The following is a 19,262-nucleotide window of genomic DNA, read 5'->3' as shown; positions in this document are numbered from 1 at the left end:
AAAAATTAACAAATTAAAAAATTAATTTAAGAATTTGAAACTTTCATAATCATTATTCTTAAAAATATCATTTTCCACATATATATATATATATATATATATATATATATATATATTTATAGATGCTGAAAAATTCCTTTCATAGTAATTTATGCATTTTTCTATGGCAGACCATATGCACATTCGGCTAGACTTAGGCAATAGTGAAATTATGATTGATTTCGGTGTATCACCGGCTAATATATATTCACATGGTGCTCATAATTAATAAAAAAAGTTTTATCGATGAAATTTAGCCCCGGTTTGATTTTTCTTTTAGGCTAAAAATCACAAAACACTACAAGAATTAACACTTTTGGCAACAAAAAAATTGGTCGCTAAAAGTCAATTTTTGGTCGGCAAAAGTTATCCGCGACCAATTTTTTTGGTCGCTACTTTGGTCGCCAATTGAGGGTCGGCAAAAGTAATTCGCGACCAAAATTGTGGTTGGTCGGCAAAAGTTGGATTTCGCGACCAAATTTTTAGTTGCTAAATGTTTAATTACCGCGACTAATTTATTTTGTCGCCAAAACACTTTGGTCGCGAAAAGTGATATTTTCGCGACCAAAAAGTTTGGTCGCCAATTATCACATTCAACGACCAAAAAATTTGGTCGCCAATCGTGACATTCCGCGACCAAAAAATTTGGTCGCCAATTGTGACATTCTGCAACCAAAATTTGTTTGGTCGCCAATTGTGACATTTCGCGACCAAAAAATTTGGTCGCCAATTGTGACATTCTGCGACCAATATTTTTTTGGTCGCCAATTGTGACATTTCGCGACTAATCAATTGGTCGCCAATTGTGACATTCTGCGACCAAAATTTGTTTTGGTCGCCAATTGGGACATTTCGCGACCAAAAATTATGGTCGCCAATTGTGACATTCTGCGACCAAAATTTTTTTGGTCGCCAATTGTGACATTTCGCGACTAATCAATTGGTCGCCAAAACTATAAAAACCAAACCAAATTTTGGTCGCCAATACCCAACAAAATAAACCTGTAATTTATAATAATTCATCCAATTTATTCAATATAATCTGTAAAAAGAAGAAATCATTCAAACCAACAAATAAATTGAATCATCAACATTCAACAAAATACATATATCAATCATTTCTGAACCTGTTTAATTAAAGTCAACAACTATTATAAGTTTACATCCGCAAATAATTCGAAACTACATATTTCATTTAGCATAAAAATTAAACACATAACAAGTACTTGTTATTATGCTTTAAATTTTTATCCATGTACATCAACCCAAAAATATAACTAGTAGTCTACCAAATATTTTCTATACACACACATCCAAAAATATAACTACTAGTCTACCCTAATATTTTCCATATACATCTATACAAAAATATATAATCCTTCCAAAAATACAAAAAGTGCCAATTTGTCCTGTACAATTTAGCTTTGTGCACGAGTTCATCCATCTGTACCAAAGAAAAAGAGAAATAATGTCAGTTAAAATTGGACAAATAATGAAAAATGTCCATGAAAAGCAAAGGTCACATTAGCAAATTAAAATGACTACCATTATCAAATTGTAAATAAAACAATAGCATTCTTATGTCTATAGAATAAATTGGATGAGCCACAATTTCCCGTTTAACCAGTTTGTGACTATTGGATAGTTTTATTTCTAATCGTTTTTATTTAGAGATAAGTATTAGAAAAAGCAAATACTAATATATTACTTTATATTTATCATGCATGTATTGATCAGTGATATAAAAAAATGTTTAAAACAAAAAATAATATATAGCAGCTCTCTAATAAATTTGATACATCGATGATTAATAGTTTGTATTTATAGTTGACTGTCACCTATAAATACAAACTATGAATTGGTGTTGACAGTCACCACCATATATAGCACACCATCCAAAGCATCCAGACAGATCTGATGCAGACCACCAAAATTGCTCCAGATCAGTCCACCTTCATGACTGATGCAATACTTCACCATGCAGACCACCAAAGGAAGAGAAAAGAAGGAAAAAAAAGAAATAGAGAGGAGCTAATTCAGAGCAGTTTTGGACCCCAAACGCCCCGGTTTTGCCTACTTTGTCACACTTTTATGTCCTACATAACTAATAATGCGTCCTATCGAAGCATTGCTTGCTTTCACAAGTTTGTTTGATCTAGGCCGAGGTGACCGCTACGATCTCGGGTTGTTTCCAGGCTGTTTCCAACTTTTTGCCCCAACCGGCTCGTTTTTGCCTTATCTATCACATTTTGGTTTCCATGGAACAGTCACAAATTATTGTTTTACTAGTCATCCTTGGATCAGTGGAACATTACAATGTTTAAAGTTTCTATACTGGTCAACATAAACTAAACTGTAAATTCCATCTTTTATATAGTTAAACAAAAATTAGTTTAAAGACAATCATTTCTCTATGATATTCTCATCAAACGTTTATTTGCCTTTACTTTGAACATAAATATAATCAAATATGGTTTAACACACTTACCAATTACCATGACTATCTATTGTCGAGAATTTGGTAGATTGCGATTTTCCAAAACTTGCGCCAACATGCTCTGAAGTCCAAAAAGCTGCCGCTGCATCTCCTCACGTTGTCTTGTATTCTCTGCCTCTTTCATTTGTAAAAAAGCTATAAAAAAAAATGAAATTAAAATTAAAAAAAAAAAAAGATACTAAATATCACTACTGAATGGATAGCAGAGAGAGAGTGCTTGAGAGATGACTATCAGTTTCACTACTTGCCTACAAAATTAACATACTAAATATGCACTAGTTCATTTTGATGACAGGAAAAGATTATAAAAAATAAATAATTAAAAAAAAAGAAAAAGAAGAAGAAGAGGAAGAAAGAAGAAAATGCATTAGTTAAGTAGCTTTGCATACACTATGCATTTAATCATAGATGTATATATGCACATAGGTACACATAATACATGCTCGGTATATTGTTTTCTCTTGATCTGTTGTTCATGTTATAACAGGCTGGAAGACATTCTTGATCATAATTTTCTCAAACATGAATGTCTAATTTTCTCAAAAAAATGTGCCCACCTGAACATAATAACCCACTCGCGAATAGGTTAGTCAAAAAGTCAACCTGGTTTACTCCTTCCAATAGCCTCAACTCCATCTCATTATGTACAGGAAACAGAACTACTCACTTATGTCCCAAACTATCTTGGCAAAAACTATTGTGTAGTCTAGATTTTTTTTCTGTATTTTGGTATATAACTAGTCAATAGTCTTTCTTCACCAAGAGTGATCGATGGGGCGGCCCCTACCACCTTGCAACCAAGTTTCTATTTTGTCTTGGGTACTTGATGTTCTTGCTATTTTAAGGCAATTAAGTACGTTTATCATCGACTAGAGAAACAATTTCTTCACACATGACTGCAAATTTGGTACAACTGAGTTATGGTTGATGGGGAGGCCCCTACCAGAGTGTAATGCTGTTCGAGCTAAGTCTGCCAAATGAAAATGGAGTCAGATTTTGTACTAGACAGTTCATCCTCAGAGAGTATGTCTTGGTTTGATGACTAAGAAAATGATACATGAATATTTACCCCCCTTTCTTTTTACCTCCTACGTACGAACCATATGTATAAATATAGGACCTATCATATCTATAAAATAATAAGATCCACCATTATTTTTCAACGGATCATGCTAATGACAAATTAATGTGTAGTCTAGATTTTTGCAGTGTTTGTGGCGGGCTTCATCCCGTTCTTTTGAAGATCCTTCTCAATGTCAATCATATCACGTGGTAGTTCAATTCCCCGGAATAGCAGTTTCAGGTCGTCATCAACCTTGATTGGCACTCGAGGGTCATTTGGATAGGCTATGTCCTATTGCGAGTCGAAGTTCGACAACAGCCAGATTTGACCAGCAGCTTTCAAAGCCTATGAAGAAAATACAAATTTTGCTCTAAAACTCCAAGAAAAACCAAAATTAAAGGTTATAATGCAAAGTCCATGCAAGTATTTGGCTATTATTTTAGGCGGTAACACAAACCTGTAGATCCTCCATGACAGTTGGGTATGCATCCTTGAGATCAATAACAGCAATGCCCTCTGGAAATTTACGTATTAGGATAAGTAGTTGATTCTTGTCCTTCAGAGCATGTTTGGACTGTAATCAAATAAAGACCAAGTAAATTCTCAGCATAAAGACAACTTTTTTTCGAAGCTTTTTGGGCAGGCACCTGTAACAATCTATGAACTCTTGGGGAAGACAGAGAAGTTCAATTGTCTGCTAGGGTTCCAGGTGAAAAGATTAGGATTTACCTTGTAAGCGAAGCACCTCCCATCATAGTTCACTTTTGGGTTATTCCTCAAACTGTCAAAGACAGCCTTGTTGGAATTAATGTCAACATAACATGCTTCATTTATTTGCTCTGGTGTAAAGGCTTGCCTTGTCTGCAGAACAAGAAACATAAATAATTAAGGTGTAATTAATCCCTTTCAAGTGAGCCTACAAAAAATGAGAGGACAAATCAACCAATGACTTCCCACATGCCCCTGCCTCGCACACTGGCATCCTGCAGGGGTAGGTGGGTTGTGCAGCAAGTATCAGCAGCAGGAATAAGTTCAAGGCTCACAGCATAAGAAGTATTGGAGGAACTATAAAACTTCTACAACCTCTATATTTTTTTGCTAAGTCTATAACATAACCTCTATATTTGAACACTGTAGATCTACCCAAAGAAATCTCACATTATCCAACCCCCAGCTGGATGAAAAATCTCGAGAGATAAATAATGCTCAATATGTAAAGAGCCCCAGAGAAATTGGTGTAACAAGTAGTGTCAGACTTGTCAGTGTTGGGAACCATAACCAGTTTCCTCTTAGCCAATATCATTGCTAACAACTGTTATGTTATGTGACTAAGCACTTTGCATCCTTATTGATGAAACTGATAGTTTTCATCTAACATGTCCAAAACATCAAAGGTAAATATAGAAATTTTCAACTTCTTAGGAAAGAACTTGTATAAAATCGATATTTTCAAGCACTTTCTACTTATCCATCCCCCCGTGATAGATTTAGTTACAACGTGTCCGTGAATGTTCTGACAGAGGCAGAATGTTCATAAGAAGTGGTATGAAAGAGCACCTACAAAAGGGAAAAGAAGAGATATCCAGACTTTAAAATGATGTTGAAGTGATGGAGGCTGAAGTTATTGAACTGAAAGCAAACTAAAACATCTTTAAACCAAGATCAAGATAAACAAATAAAGGCTGATGGACTTCCATTAAATTAGTAAATAAATATAACTAACAATTAATACCACATCCTGTTTATAAAACTAAGAATGAATCAAACTTCAAAACATAATTGCCGATTCTTGTAATGTAGAGATTGTGGCACTTGCTTGGCCTCCGAAAAAATAAAAGATTACCTTCATATGATGCAAAAATTATAACCATAGCTTTACAAAAATGACAAAGACCCGAAGCAAGGTCAATTGACAAGATCATGAAAGAAAAATACAAAAAAGGATAGAACTCAATTCCCCTAAAGCTACTGACATAAAGAAATGACATGAGACATTCTAAACATCACTAGAGGTCCCACATTTTAGTAACACATTTTTGGTAACAGATTCTAAACATTCTAAACAGATTTTTGTAACATACAAAATTTCACCATTGTCCATTGCATATAGATAAAACCAAAAGAAAAAACTAAACAAGAAATTCGAGCAAGTATCATTAGCATCAACAACAAGCCCATTCATCAAGAGGCAGCATTGGAGCTTAACTAAACCCAGCTTAAAAACAAACATGGAGCTCTCTTGAGATAGTTCAGTGAAAGTTAGCTCTGTTTCTAGTTTTAGTAAAGCATCTTGAGGTGGAGATTTAGCCTTTGGTCTACAGAATATAAGTACATTTGAGTGGTAGACTACTAAAAGGAACAATCAACCAAATGAAATTGAGCCCAGCATGAAGACAAATTATATACCTAATAAGCACGGTCAACCCTTTAATAATTACCTAATAAGTTCATAAACTTCAATAATTAATAAGTTTTAAATTTGGTATTTTGGTGGACGATTAATAATTCAATTTCTAAGAGAATAATTTGTGTTGATAGACTGTTAGTGAAGCAAAAAGACAAAAGTTTGATTTTCAAGATAATTTTTACACATTTCTAAACACTTTTACATATTTCTATACACTTTTACCAATTTCAATACACTTTTTACGCATCTACCAACATTAATGACAACCCTATGGGCAGTCGTTAGCATTTTCCAATAATTATTTGTATAACCAAAATGTATACCACTATAAAGATATATATGAAGATTTTTACTGTGTTTTCCAACAGGACATCTAATGAATGAAAGGAATGCGGTTAGTTTAAATGTAAATTCATGTCTTATCTGATGGGTTTATTGTTATTATTTTGAGGGCGTTACAACTTGGTATCAGAGCGTACCGGGTTCGAATACTTTGGGTACGTGGGAAGTGATTAGGATCACAATGGGTTTGTCTCGCTTGATAGAGACGTAGATGTAGTACCATGTGCTATGTGTTTATTTGATAACATGCTTATGTGACTATGTGGGTATGGGATTTAATTTCTAGGATGTCGATTGGATCCTTGAGTTTCTGGGAGTCTTGTTGGAAAGGCACTTGATCAATGCTGTTTCTAACCGGAACTCTAGTAACGTCTCGGGACTATCATTATCCGGAAATGAAATTCGTAAGTGCTTATGTGTTTATGTGCATATGTGGAGTGAATTACAGTTGTCCATGCATTAGGACGTGAGTGTTTAGTTTTGGCACACCTATGAATGTGCTAACGTTCTGTGTTGCCTTTATTAGGATGTCAGGACGAGGAAGAGGTGCTAGGCGTGGTAGACCTGCGAGGCAGGAAGTACCGTTACAGGGTGAGATTCCGGCAGTGCAGGAGGGAGTTGGGCAGGCCAATGTGGCCGAGCCAGTAGGTCAGCAGGCTATGGGTGCCTTGGCCAGAGAGATAGCAGGGGCTTTGGGTATTCTTAGAGCTGGGAATCAGGCAGCTGAGGCAGGGCCTTCTTTCTTGAAGAGGGAGTTCTTCCGGTGTAATCCGGACGAGTTTATCGGGGATCCTAAAGAGCCGCTTAAGGCAGATGAATGGCTCGAACAGACAACGAAGACGTTTGAGATGCTTGGCATCGAGGACGGAGCACTGAAAGTGACCTTGGCATCCTTCCAACTGAAGGGAGATGCGGGTCAATGGTGGAAGTACGAGAAGGCTCGTGTTGGTGGTACTTGGGAGGCGTTTGTGAATGCTTTTCAGGAGAGGTTTTTATCAGCAGCAGCTAGGGAGAAGCTGAGGGATCAGTTTAGCCGGCTTAATCAGCAGGGCTTGTCGGTGGCCGAGTTTGAGGCTACTTTTACCAGTCTGTCTAGGTTTGCACCTGAACTGGTGGCGTCTGAGGAACGCCGTTGCTATGAGTTTGAGCGGAAGTTGAGGCGGGGCCTCAAGTTGAGAATTGGTGGGTCTTACATTCGAGGGTATAGACACCTGGTAGATGCTGCAGCTCATATGGAGCTTATGATGCAGGAGGAGGATGAGGGCCAGAGAGGCTCCAAGAGGAGCCAGGATAGTCAGGGTGATGGCAGGAGGCAGAGGGGTTCTAACCCTCAGCAGTCGCAGGGTGGTGTTGCTAGATCGACCTTTCCAGTGCCGAGTGTAGGCTCCGGGAGAGGTGGTCAGGGGGATTTCACCTGTTACAAGTGTGGCCAGCTGGGTCACAAGGTATCTGTTTGCCCGCAGAAGGGTGGGGGTCAGAAAGCTGCTTCTTCTTCAGCTAGACCGCAGAGTCAGAGTTTGGGCAGGGGGCAGCTCTTAACTTGTTATCAGTGTGGACAACCTGGGCACATGAAGAGGTTTTGCCCACAGTTGAGTGCCACTTCGGGAGCGTCTGGTTCTAGGCAGACGCAGGGTTTTCAGCCAGCTCAGTCTGTGCAGGCCTCGAGGGCCAATCCGGGAGTTTCGTCATCCCAGTCTGTGCAGCAGTCTTTTGCTCCGAGAGGTGAGCAGGTAGACCAGGGGCCTACGGGGCGCGTGTATGCTGTTACCGCGCAGGATTTAGTACCGGCTCCATCAGTAGTGAGAGGTACTTTTCTGTTTTGCAACTCAGTTGCTAATGTGTTGATAGACACGGGTGCATCTCATTCTTTTGTATCTGCTGCATTTGCAGCTGTTTTGGAATTGGAGTTAGCACAGTTAGCATCTCCTATTTGTGTGGTATCGCCTTTGGGTGGTGAGTTGATCCTGAAACAGGGTGTTAGAGGATGTGATATAGAGGTCGCCGATTATAGGCTTCCTTTTCCGTTTGTTATCATGCCCATGAAGGGTTTTGATGTTATTTTGGGTATGGACTGGTTATCGTCATACCGGGCTGTTATTGATTGCTACCGCCAGAGGGTTACATTGTGTACCTTGAGCGGGGAGTGGTTCCATTTCTTGGGAGACCGGGTTGGTAGTGTTTTGCCACCGGGGTATGATTCGCGAGGGCGAAGTGAGCTTAGTAGTCTACTTGCTAGCTTTAAGAGTGGTGAGAGTGGTGAGACCCAGCATATATTGCCGAGGGTGGTTTGTGAGTATTCGGATGTCTTTCCCGAAGATCTTGTTAGTTTGCCACCTCACCGAGAGATAGAGTTCTCTATTGATTTAGTGCCGGGTACGGCGCCGATTTCTATGGCACCTTACCGTTTTGCTCCGGCAGAGTTGGTTGAGTTGAAAGTTCAGCTCCAGGAATTGCTAGATAAGGGCTTTGTTCGCCCTAGTGTTTCACCGTGGGGAGCACCGGCCCTCTTTGTTAAAAAGAAAGATGGTGCCTTGAGATTGTGTATTGACTACAGGAAGTTGAATCGGGCTACGGTTAAGAATAAGTATCCTATGCCCCGTATAGATGATTTGTTTGACCAGTTGAAGGGTTCCCATTGTTTCTCTAAGATAGACTTGAGATCGGGTTACCATCAGTTGAGGGTCAGGGAGGAAGATGTTCCTAAGACGGCATTCCGTACGCGGTATGGCCATTATGAGTTTTTGGTGATGCCATTTGGGCTTACCAATGCACCGGCAGTCTTTATGGACTTGATGAACCGGATTTTCCGGGAGTTCTTAGACCGCTTTGTGGTTGTTTTTGTGGACGATATCCTTATCTATTCGTCTTCTGAGGAGGAGCACGAGGCACACTTGAGAGTGGTGCTTGAGTTACTTAGAGCCCATAGGCTGTATGCCAAGTTTGGGAAGTGTGAGTTCTGGCTGGGGGAAGTCAAATTCTTAGGCCACGTGGTATCCGGGGAAGGGGTGTCTGTTGATACATCCAAGGTTGAGGCAGTGCAAGATTGGGCACAGCCTAAGAGTGTGTTTGAGATCCGCAGTTTTCTGGGATTGGCTGGGTATTACCGTCGGTTTGTGAAAGATTTCTCCAGGTTAGCGTCACCGTTGACTAGACTGACTCGAAAGGGAGTCAAGTTTGTGTGGAGTGAGACTTGTGAAAAGTCGTTCCAAGAGTTGAAAGTTAGATTGACCACCGCTCCGGTATTGATTATTCCGGAGAGAGGGTTGGGTTATGCGGTTTATTGTGATGCTTCACGAGAGGGTTTGGGTTGTGTGTTGATGCAAGAGGGGAAAGTGGTAGCTTATGGCTCACGACAGTTGAAAATACACGAGAAGAATTACCCCACACACGACCTAGAGTTAGCAGCAGTGATTTTTGCCTTGAAAATCTGGAGGCACTACCTTTATGGTGAGAAGTTTGAGGTATTCTCGGATCATAAGAGTTTGAAGTATCTGTTTACACAGAGAGACTTGAATTTGAGGCAGAGGAGGTGGATGGAGTTCATTGAGGATTATGATTTTGAGTTACATTATCATCCGGGAAAGGCCAATGTTGTGGCCGATGCCCTTAGTAGGAAGACCATTAGTGATGTTGCTAGTATAGCCATCCGGGAATGGGTGATGTTGGGAGCACTGGGCGAGTTTGATTTGCTACTGGGCGAATCTGTCGAGGCTGCGGCCTTGTTTTCTGTTGTTGCGCAGCCTACACTTGTGATTAGAGTGTTAGAGGCACAGAGAGGTGACCTTGAGGTAGAATCCCTCCGAGAGAAGATCTCCAGTAGGAAAGTTGAGAAAGGTTTGACGGTGTATCCCGACCTGAGTGTGAGATACCGAGACCGTTTGTTTGTACCGGAGGCTTGCCGAGAGGAAGTACTCCGAGAGTTTCATCATTCGCGCCTTGCGGTGCATCCGGGGGGTACTAAGATGTATCAGGATTTGGGTCGCCAGTTTTGGTGGCGGGGTATGAAAAGAGATGTGGCTGTTTTCGTATCAAAGTGTCTTACTTGCCAGCAAGTGAAGGCCGAGCATCAGAGGCCAGCGGGTTTGTTGCAACCCTTGCCTATTGCCGAGTGGAAGTGGGAGCATGTCACTATGGACTTCGTTGTAGGTCTTCCGAGGACTCAACGGGGTAGTGATGCTATTTGGGTGGTTGTAGACCGGTTGACTAAGTCGGCGCACTTTATGCCTATGCGTGTGAGAGATTCGGTAGATCATCTTGCCGATTTGTATATTCGGGACGTAGTGAGATTGCACGGGGTCCCAGTGACGATCGTCTCAGATAGAGATCCTCGTTTTACTGCTAGGTTGTGGCAGAGTTTGCAGAGTGCCTTGGGCACTAAGTTGACCTTTAGTACGGCCTATCATCCTCAGACTGATGGGCAGTCCGAGCGTACTATTCAGATCCTCGAGGATATGCTTCGGGGTTGTGTCCTGGATTTCAGTGGGACGTGGGAGAGGCACTTACCATTGGTAGAGTTTGCCTACAACAACAGTTTTCAGTCTAGCATCGGTATGGCACCGTTTGAGGCCTTGTATGGCCGACCGTGTAGGTCTCCAGTTTGTTGGGCCGAGGTGGGTGATGCACCTTTGTTGGGTCCGGAGTTGGTTAGGGAGACGACGGAGAAAGTTGAGCTTATCCGTAGGAGGCTTGTTACAGCCCAGAGTCGACAAAAGAGTTATGCCGACCGTAGGAGGAGGCCTTTGGCGTTTGAGGTAGGTGATCATGTCTTTCTGAAGATATCACCTAGGCGAGGTCTGATGAGGTTTGGGAAGAGTGGGAAGTTATCCCCTCGGTTTATTGGTCCTTTTGAGATCCTTGAGAGGATTGGTGAGGTTGCTTATCGGTTAGCCTTACCGCCGCAGTTGTCCGGGGTACATGACGTGTTTCATGTGAGTATGCTTCGGAAGTATGAGCCAGATCCATCACATGTGTTGGATTGGACTGATTTAGAGGTAGATGAGGCTGCCTCGTATGAGGAGAGACCGGTTCGGGTCTTGGATAGGCGGGATCAGGTCCTGCGTGGCAAGACCATTCCTTTGGTGAAAGTCTTGTGGAAACATCACGGAGTGGAGGAAGCCACTTGGGAACGTGAGTTGGAAGTCCGAGAGAAATATCCGGACTTGTTTGTTGTTATGTAATCTTATATTTAAATTTTACATCTTGTTGAACTTAAGAGCTTTTATATATGTCTTAAGTTGTGAAACATTGAAAATGTTTTGATTATTGGAAGTATGTTTTGGAACTTGCCTCATATGGAAGTTGAATGTAACATTATATGTGTTAAGTATATTGTTGAAATTGGAAAGATAGTGCATAATGTTAATGCATGTTGAAAGTACATATGTTGTTTACATATTGTGATATGTCTCTTGTTAAAGGGATGGGATGACCGGTAATGGGTCGAATTGTTGAATGTTCAAGTGTAGCATTGTCTAAATTGGAGAAAAACTTGTTTTTTGAAAACTTGTGCTTAATTTCGGGGGCGAAATTCTTTAAGGGGGGGAGGTTATAGCGATCCCGGGTTTACCCTTGTTATACCGTGATCCGGACATGTGTCTGTGGATGTTGGTAGTTGTTATTATTGTGTTTACATCCTTTTACTTCGTATTTGAGTTATAGGATGTGTTGGGTGGTTTTGTTTCAGGTTGGTTGAGTTTAGAAACCAAAACTAGTTGCCTAGATTTTTGGCCTGTCCGCTCGAGCGGAGGTGCTGGCGCTCGAGCGGGGAATACATCCATCCAGTATCTTGTTGTGCAGTGTTGTGAGCTCGAGCGTAGGGATTGGGAGCTCGAGCGGAGGCCTGGTTCTGCAAAAGTGCTGAGCGAGTGCATTCTGCGCTCGAGCGGGAGTTTGGCCGCTCGAGCGGAAGTCTGTGAGTGGCCGCTCGAGCGGGGTGTTTTTGCGCTCGAGCGGAAGACTGGGTTTAAGTCCCGAAGTTGTGACTTTCCAAATCACTTTTTCACTTTCTCTTCTCTCTCTTACTTTTCCAAAATCACCATTGTTGAGCCTCTCACTCTAGACTCTACCTTCTCTCTAGGTTTTGATCTAGTAGGAGTGATTTACTCACCTTTGGCCTTTACAAAAAAGTTGTTGATCGTCGAGGGCTTCATTTTAATCTGAAAATCTCGGGTTTTGGAGCACGTTGGGTTTTGTCGTCTTCTCCTTTGGGACTCCGAATTTGAGGTAGGGATAACCTACTCCTCTCTATGGGTTTTGTCTTTAAATTTTGGTATTTTGAGATGTTGGGCTTGGTTGGGTAATTTTGTGAAAGTTTGGGGCTTTTGTGTAATTTTACAAAGGTTGGGGTTTCATTCATAATAAACCTAGATGCATGTTTGGCATGAAGAAAATGGAATGATTGTTGAATCATTGATGAAAATGGGACCTAAGGGTTGAAATGGTAATTATGGAAAATGGCCAAATTACCTTGTTTAATTAATTGGGATAATTAATTGGTGAGAAATGAGGAAATGAAATGTTGATTGAATATCTATTTGTGCAATTATTTTCTGTTTTAGAAATAACTGCTTGGGGCTATCGGTGGAGGATAGTCGAGATTGTTGTAGACAATGCATGATGATTAGGTAAACGGAAACTAATCAATGGAATGTGTCATGGAACTTGACGGTTAATTGAATACATTAATTGTATGTATTGTGTGACTGTATATAGAACCAATGTGTTTATATATTTTGTGTGTAGAGGAGGAGATAGGGGATGTACTCCGCGGTTTAGGGGAAGATAGGGGATGGACCTCTAAACCGGATAGGTATTTGGAGGAGATAGGGGATGTACTCCGTAGACAGAGCTCATATGCTTGTCTAGAGAAGTGAAGATAGAGCTCATATGCTTATCTTTGTGAAGTGTTGTAAAGTGTGGATACAGCTTGTATGCTTATCTGTGGATATTGTTGATATACATATCTGTTGTAGAGTGTGGATACAGCTTGTATGCTTATCTGTGGATATTGTTGATATACATATCTGTTGAGAATGTGGATATAGCTTTTATGCTTATCTGAATGTGAGATATAGTTTTTATACATATCTGTGGAAATGATGATAGAGCTAGCATGCTTATCTGTTGAAAAAGGGAAAATGAAAAGTAATTGGGACTTGTAAGTCGTTGACATAAATATGTAATTTATGTGATTGAATCAGTGTTGACCAACTATCAATTGCTAATGTTTTAGTCATTGTCCATGGTTGGTTTAGTGTATTTCTACTGGGCTGTGGCTCACCCTATATGGGAATATCATTTTCAGGTACAGGAAGCATGCCACCTCCAAGGACATAGCTGGGAGGCTTGTGGCGGGCATAGTTTGTCGTTTTACTTTGATGTATTACATGTAATTTCAAGCCAAGGGCTTAATGTGTAAACGAGTTAGGACTCTTTGTTGTAACCAAGTGTTAACTTGGAAAGCTGTAAGCCCGTAGGGCATTTTGTTATGAGGTTAAACATGTAATACTTATGTCTTAGAATTCTAATGAATGAAAGGAATGCGGTTAGTTTAAATGTAAATTCATGTCTTATCTGATGGGTTTATTGTTATTATTTTGAGGGCGTTACAGGACACCTAGCAATTGAACCATTTCTACATCTAAAAGTATATTGAGATTGTATCAATCCTCTAATGTTATTAATATGAGTGTAGCCATCTCACACCAAAAAGAATTAGTTTCCTAGATTGAAGTCCATTTTCCTTTTGTTTTTTTGAACAGCAAAGATAAAGATTTATTGATGATAAAGAAAAAAACATGCAAAATTACATCAACAAATCGGAAAGTGCACAAAGATTGGTGAGAAGTCAATCAAGAGCAACCAAAAGATGAAAAATAGAACAATAACACAGCAAAAACAGCTTCGAACAGTAGGCCAAACAGAACAACTTCAAAGCAGAACAGAAACAACTTATGCATACCCGGTTATAAAGGAGCTTATGCACCATCGCCCCTTGGTAGAAGCCGCTGCACAAAATCTGTCATTGAGGGTGGGACAACTCTGTCATTCATACCCTGTTCAGTACAAGAAAATTCAGAGGAAGGGGAAAAAAAAGGTCAGCATAAGTGAATCTATATGATTTAGATTGGTAATCCTTCTGAAAAACAAGTGCAACACAAATAATACAGAATCCTGCTCCTCCTAATTCCAGAGTGACTATTGCAGACCAATGTTCAACATAATCAAGACATGAACTAACTTACAAACCCTAGACCAGTGTAAAAGCCTAAAAAAGTCTAGTTTTACAAAAATTTCAGTGGGTACAATATTTGCATGCATAACAAGAACCACACCATCAAATTACATTATAACAAGGCACAATAATAATCAGATTCAAATGATTGGATTTGACAACTTACATGAAGTGTGACAATTGCATTTGGATTTTTCTCCACTGCATAAACTCTCAACTTCCGTCCAGTTTCTTCAGCTGCCTATTATGAAGATAAGAAAAGCAAAATAAGGTTTTTAACAAAAAAGATCAAAGTTGCAATAAAATCAAGCAGCCCCTTTCAGAAACATAAGCCACAACTAATATGAAAAAACTATAAAGCAAAGTAGTGCAAGCACAACTCCCAAGGAATTGAGCATTGATGTATGTACACTAATTATGACATCCTAGATGTTTAAAATAGTTTCTTTTATATACATCTATGAGTGTGTATATATAACCAAAAACTTTTCTAACACAGGTCGAACACGTAAATATCGACATCTCTCTTGATTTTCCATTTCAGGGAAGTCGACATTTTAGCATTTAGCATTTATGTAATATGTCAAATCCAAATTTTGTGTTTCCATCCATGTTCATCTCCACGCAACATAGACATAAGAGTAGACCTGAAACGATGCTCTAACAAGAGGTCCACGTCCAGCTCCCACAACCATCAGTACCTACAACACGAGAACAGAAGTGTCATGACCTTCACTGTCAAACTGCAACACATGCCATAATTGCTGATAAGATATTAAGACAACGAGAATGAACTCAGCTATACTTTATTCCGACACATATATTTGAATAAGTGCTGAACTCTTCCATTCAAATATTTGAATAATTTATGCCAAGTTTAATACGGCTTAAACAATATTAACCACCAGCCTTCAGTACCAATTACCACCCCAGCCACCATCACCAACTTACTGTCAATGTGATTTACAGCCAACTCTGAACTTCCTGTGGGAAGGCTGTGCTCTGGTTTCCCAGAAACTACTGCCTGAGGAAGACATTGCAAAAGAGAAAGATCAGCATATATTGCGGAATGACAATGTCGTGTAGAAAATCATAAGAAAGAACAACTTTTGTTTCTGCAGTAGGCCTAAATTAATCACCTACTATGTCTTAAATTATTGTGAATCTATGTTATAAGGACTCAAGTATGGGCATTAGTTGCCAGTATGTATACGTGTCAAATTTATCTAATTCGCAATCCCAATTTCATAATTATTTTATTTATTAATTATTTAAAGGTAAAATATGTTACCAAAACATGGCTTTTTTTACGCATATGATGGGAGTTTTATGCATAGTTTTGTAGTAAGCTCTACAACTTAAACATATTTGTTGGGCATGTCCAACTAGACATGTCAGAAACATATCCCATACCTTAGTGACAAGTGTACGACAGAGGTACTTGACAAATTTTAAATGGTACAATGGAAAAGATGCAAAAGAAAGGAACGAAAGAAATTTTAACATTTGCGCCATCGTATAAAATTGGAAATGAATCAGAAAACTATTGGAACATTCCAGCTACAAAGAAAAATCAATCATCACAAAATCTGCATTGCATTGAATGGCCAACTACCAATTTTGTTTCAATTAAGCACCTTAACATTATATAACTGAAATGACAGATTCTGAATGCCTACTCCTTCCCCCCCCCCCCCCCCGCGCCGAACAAAAAAGAAGGAAAAGAAAAGAAAATAGACTTTGTGCAGCAAGAAACATTGCCACAGAATAAAGAATAGAATATAGATATTTATATGACAGTTGTCAGTTATCCCACTGATTTCCCAAAAATAATATTTGAAATCTTAATAACAGCAACATTCTACAACAAAGTATAACACAGTAATCATTAAAAACATAATTTTGAGATCCAAGTGTCTCTTCAGCACTAAAATTTGATATACAGAAAATGACAACGCTACCTGTATTGAATGGTTAAAAAACACAGACAACAGCTTTTGGTGACACTTTGACAGACACGGATATCCCCGAGCATTTGTTAGAAAAGACTGGCAAATCAACAGTCACAAATGTGAGTGTCTGAGTCACAGAGACTGCATGAAATACTACTTAAGCTTAGAAAAGGTATAATCGATAAACCCTTTACACTGGTATGAATTATAGCTGCTCTAACAGATTCCCCAAACCATCTTCCAATTGAATTTGATGAAGGCAGTGAACTCCCAATGAAAAGATTGGTCACGTGTCAAACCATAGAATTACTGGTGGTTCTATAGTATTGACCACTGAAACTTCACATCATTTAAGTACTTCTGCATTCAAAGAAAGATAGATAGATATGGGTAGGGATCCATTTACACCTGCTGTAAGACATTTTTATTCTTACACACATCTATAACATTTTATGCAAGCCACCTTTCACAAATCCTGCCGATGGATTTCATGCTCAACTTTTGCCATTCATGCGTGCCAAGTATTAGATCAATCAGCAATAAAAAAAAAAAAAAATTAGGCTATCCATACACTTGCATTTTGTGTATAATATGACTATATATACGAAAGCGATACGGATTAGAAAACTCTTGACCTTCAATTTAACTGAAATTTGGCAAGATTGAAAGGTATAAGATAAGCATGAAATACAAAGGTAGGATTTGTGAAAGTTTACACACAAGTTACAGAGGGGTGTAAATTAAAATTTTACACTAGGTGGAAACAGATACATCTCCTATATATAAATTAATGTTTATATATACTCACAAAACATCAAGGGCAATGGACAACTGACTGTGATGTTCACATAGAAGACGGAACAAAACACAGAATTCCAAGTGAGACAAAAATTTAAAAATAAACAAATAATTAATTAAAATCCATAAAATCAACAGCAAAATCCAAGAAATTTTCCTCAGAAAAGAATCAAATCATATACCACATTCATATAAATACTAGAATCAAACTTAAGAAAAAAAAAAAAGAGACAGAGATCGTAAATTAGATAATCAATGTGAATTTTCTTTCTTTCTTTCCTCCAAACATTTTAACATAGACCAAAAAACAAACACCTTATAGGCATGCCAAACACTAAGGAGAGACCATATGACTACTATCATTGATACATACAAACACTGTATTGCGTGTGTGTATATATATATAGATGTAGAGTTCATCAATACCTGGTAATTACCAACAATCTGTGCCTTTGTGACAACACCAATTGCCTTTGTGACAACACCGTGGTTAGTAGTTGAGTATAATAATCAACAATCTGTGCTTTTGTGACAACACCAATTGCCGGCTTGTCCATTAGAACAAGCCAGTGCTTAGACTTCCCCACAAGAAAGAGTGCTTCCAGATAATGTATTCAAAGGAGAACCTAACTGAGCCTCTGAATTACCATAATCTATTTTTGCAGAGTTAAAATCGAGGTCAGGCCTAACAGATAACACCCCAAGTAAACCTACAAGAGTTGTGTGCATAGAAAAAGAAAAACTATTAATCTAACACTAAATTTTGATAGTGAAGCCTCCTAACATTACAATAACATTCAAACAAGCAGAAAACCTAAGCATTAATTTCTCCCAATTGATCATGGTGTTTCTAACTTTATCATGAGGTAAACAGCTCACTAATGCACAAGAATACCTAATGATAGAACAATTAACAAGAAAAACATCAATTAAACACCAACCGTGTAAGAAAATCAAGCAATACAATAGGCAATACTTACACGGTTGTATTGCTCAATTTCAATATTTAACTATACTAGGCAATACCCCTCCTTGACTAATTAACATCAAACTGGGCATTCAACCGTGTAAGAAAATTGAGTAGTACAACAGGACAATCAAACAATAAACCCAAACTTACCAGTGAGCTCATAGGAAGTTTCTTCATCAATGTCACAGCAGAAACCGAAATGGGTATCCCAAGAAGCATCATATATACACATCTGAGCATCTTTTTCACTGTTGAAACCACAATTGAGACACTAATTAGACACACAACCAAGAAACTGAAAATTAAATTTATGGGTTTATACAAACATACATAGTTGGAACATACCCACTTGCCCAAAACACTTTGTAGGGTTTCTGGCCGCCGTTTTTAGCGTATGAGAGGAGTCAACTCTTGCTTGTCTACACAACACAAAGACGAGTGGGATGAGAAAGGGATGAGTGAGAGGGTTTTGAAGAGTTTAATCGGCTCCAACTTCTCCACCTAAAACAGAGACGAGAGGGATGAGCAAGAGAAAGTTTTGAAGAGTTCAATCACAGCTCCGATTTCTTTACAGGGATGAGACAGAGGGATGAGCGAGAGAAAGTTTTCAAGGGTTCAATCGCAGCTCCGGTTTCTTTACAGGGATGAGAGAGAGGGACGAGAGAGAGGGATGAGCGAGTTCAAAGATCCCTCCAAAATAAGGGGAAAACATGTGTCCCTCCAAATCCTCCAAAATTTGTAATTTTATAAATCATGGAAAGAGAGGGAGTTGTAATTTTATAAATCCTCCTAAATTTGAAATAAATTTTTTGGTGATTAAATTTTTTTTGACATAAATTTAATTTTGATTTTGACAAATATTAATATTAAATAATTTTAATTTTAAAATTTTGACATAAATTTAATTTTTTTTGACAAATATTTTAATTTTATTTTCCATTCGACGACTACATTGTTTTAG

At 38.8% G+C, this 19,262-nt stretch overlaps 1 pseudogene across 1 annotated transcript; it reads right to left on the bottom strand.

The window, feature by feature from the left end:
• Positions 1-1,240: 1,240 nt before the first annotated feature.
• On the bottom strand, positions 1,241-18,992 carry LOC114282938 (uncharacterized; annotated as a pseudogene). Its single transcript, XR_014346057.1, has 13 exons — positions 18,651-18,992; positions 18,452-18,549; positions 16,728-16,893; positions 16,543-16,629; positions 15,387-15,605; positions 15,229-15,282; positions 14,748-14,822; positions 14,309-14,402; positions 4,329-4,460; positions 4,057-4,173; positions 3,094-3,944; positions 2,528-2,671; positions 1,241-1,483 (listed from the first exon to the last, which is right to left on the bottom strand). The product of XR_014346057.1 is annotated as an uncharacterized LOC114282938 (transcript).
• Between the last annotated feature and the right edge of the window lie 270 nt (positions 18,993-19,262).

This window comes from Camellia sinensis, chromosome 1 (assembly GCF_055761805.1).
Source record: "Camellia sinensis isolate YWXY chromosome 1, ASM5576180v1, whole genome shotgun sequence".
Lineage (NCBI taxonomy): Eukaryota > Viridiplantae > Streptophyta > Magnoliopsida > Ericales > Theaceae > Camellia > Camellia sinensis.
This window is presented reverse-complemented; position numbering and strand designations above follow the sequence as displayed.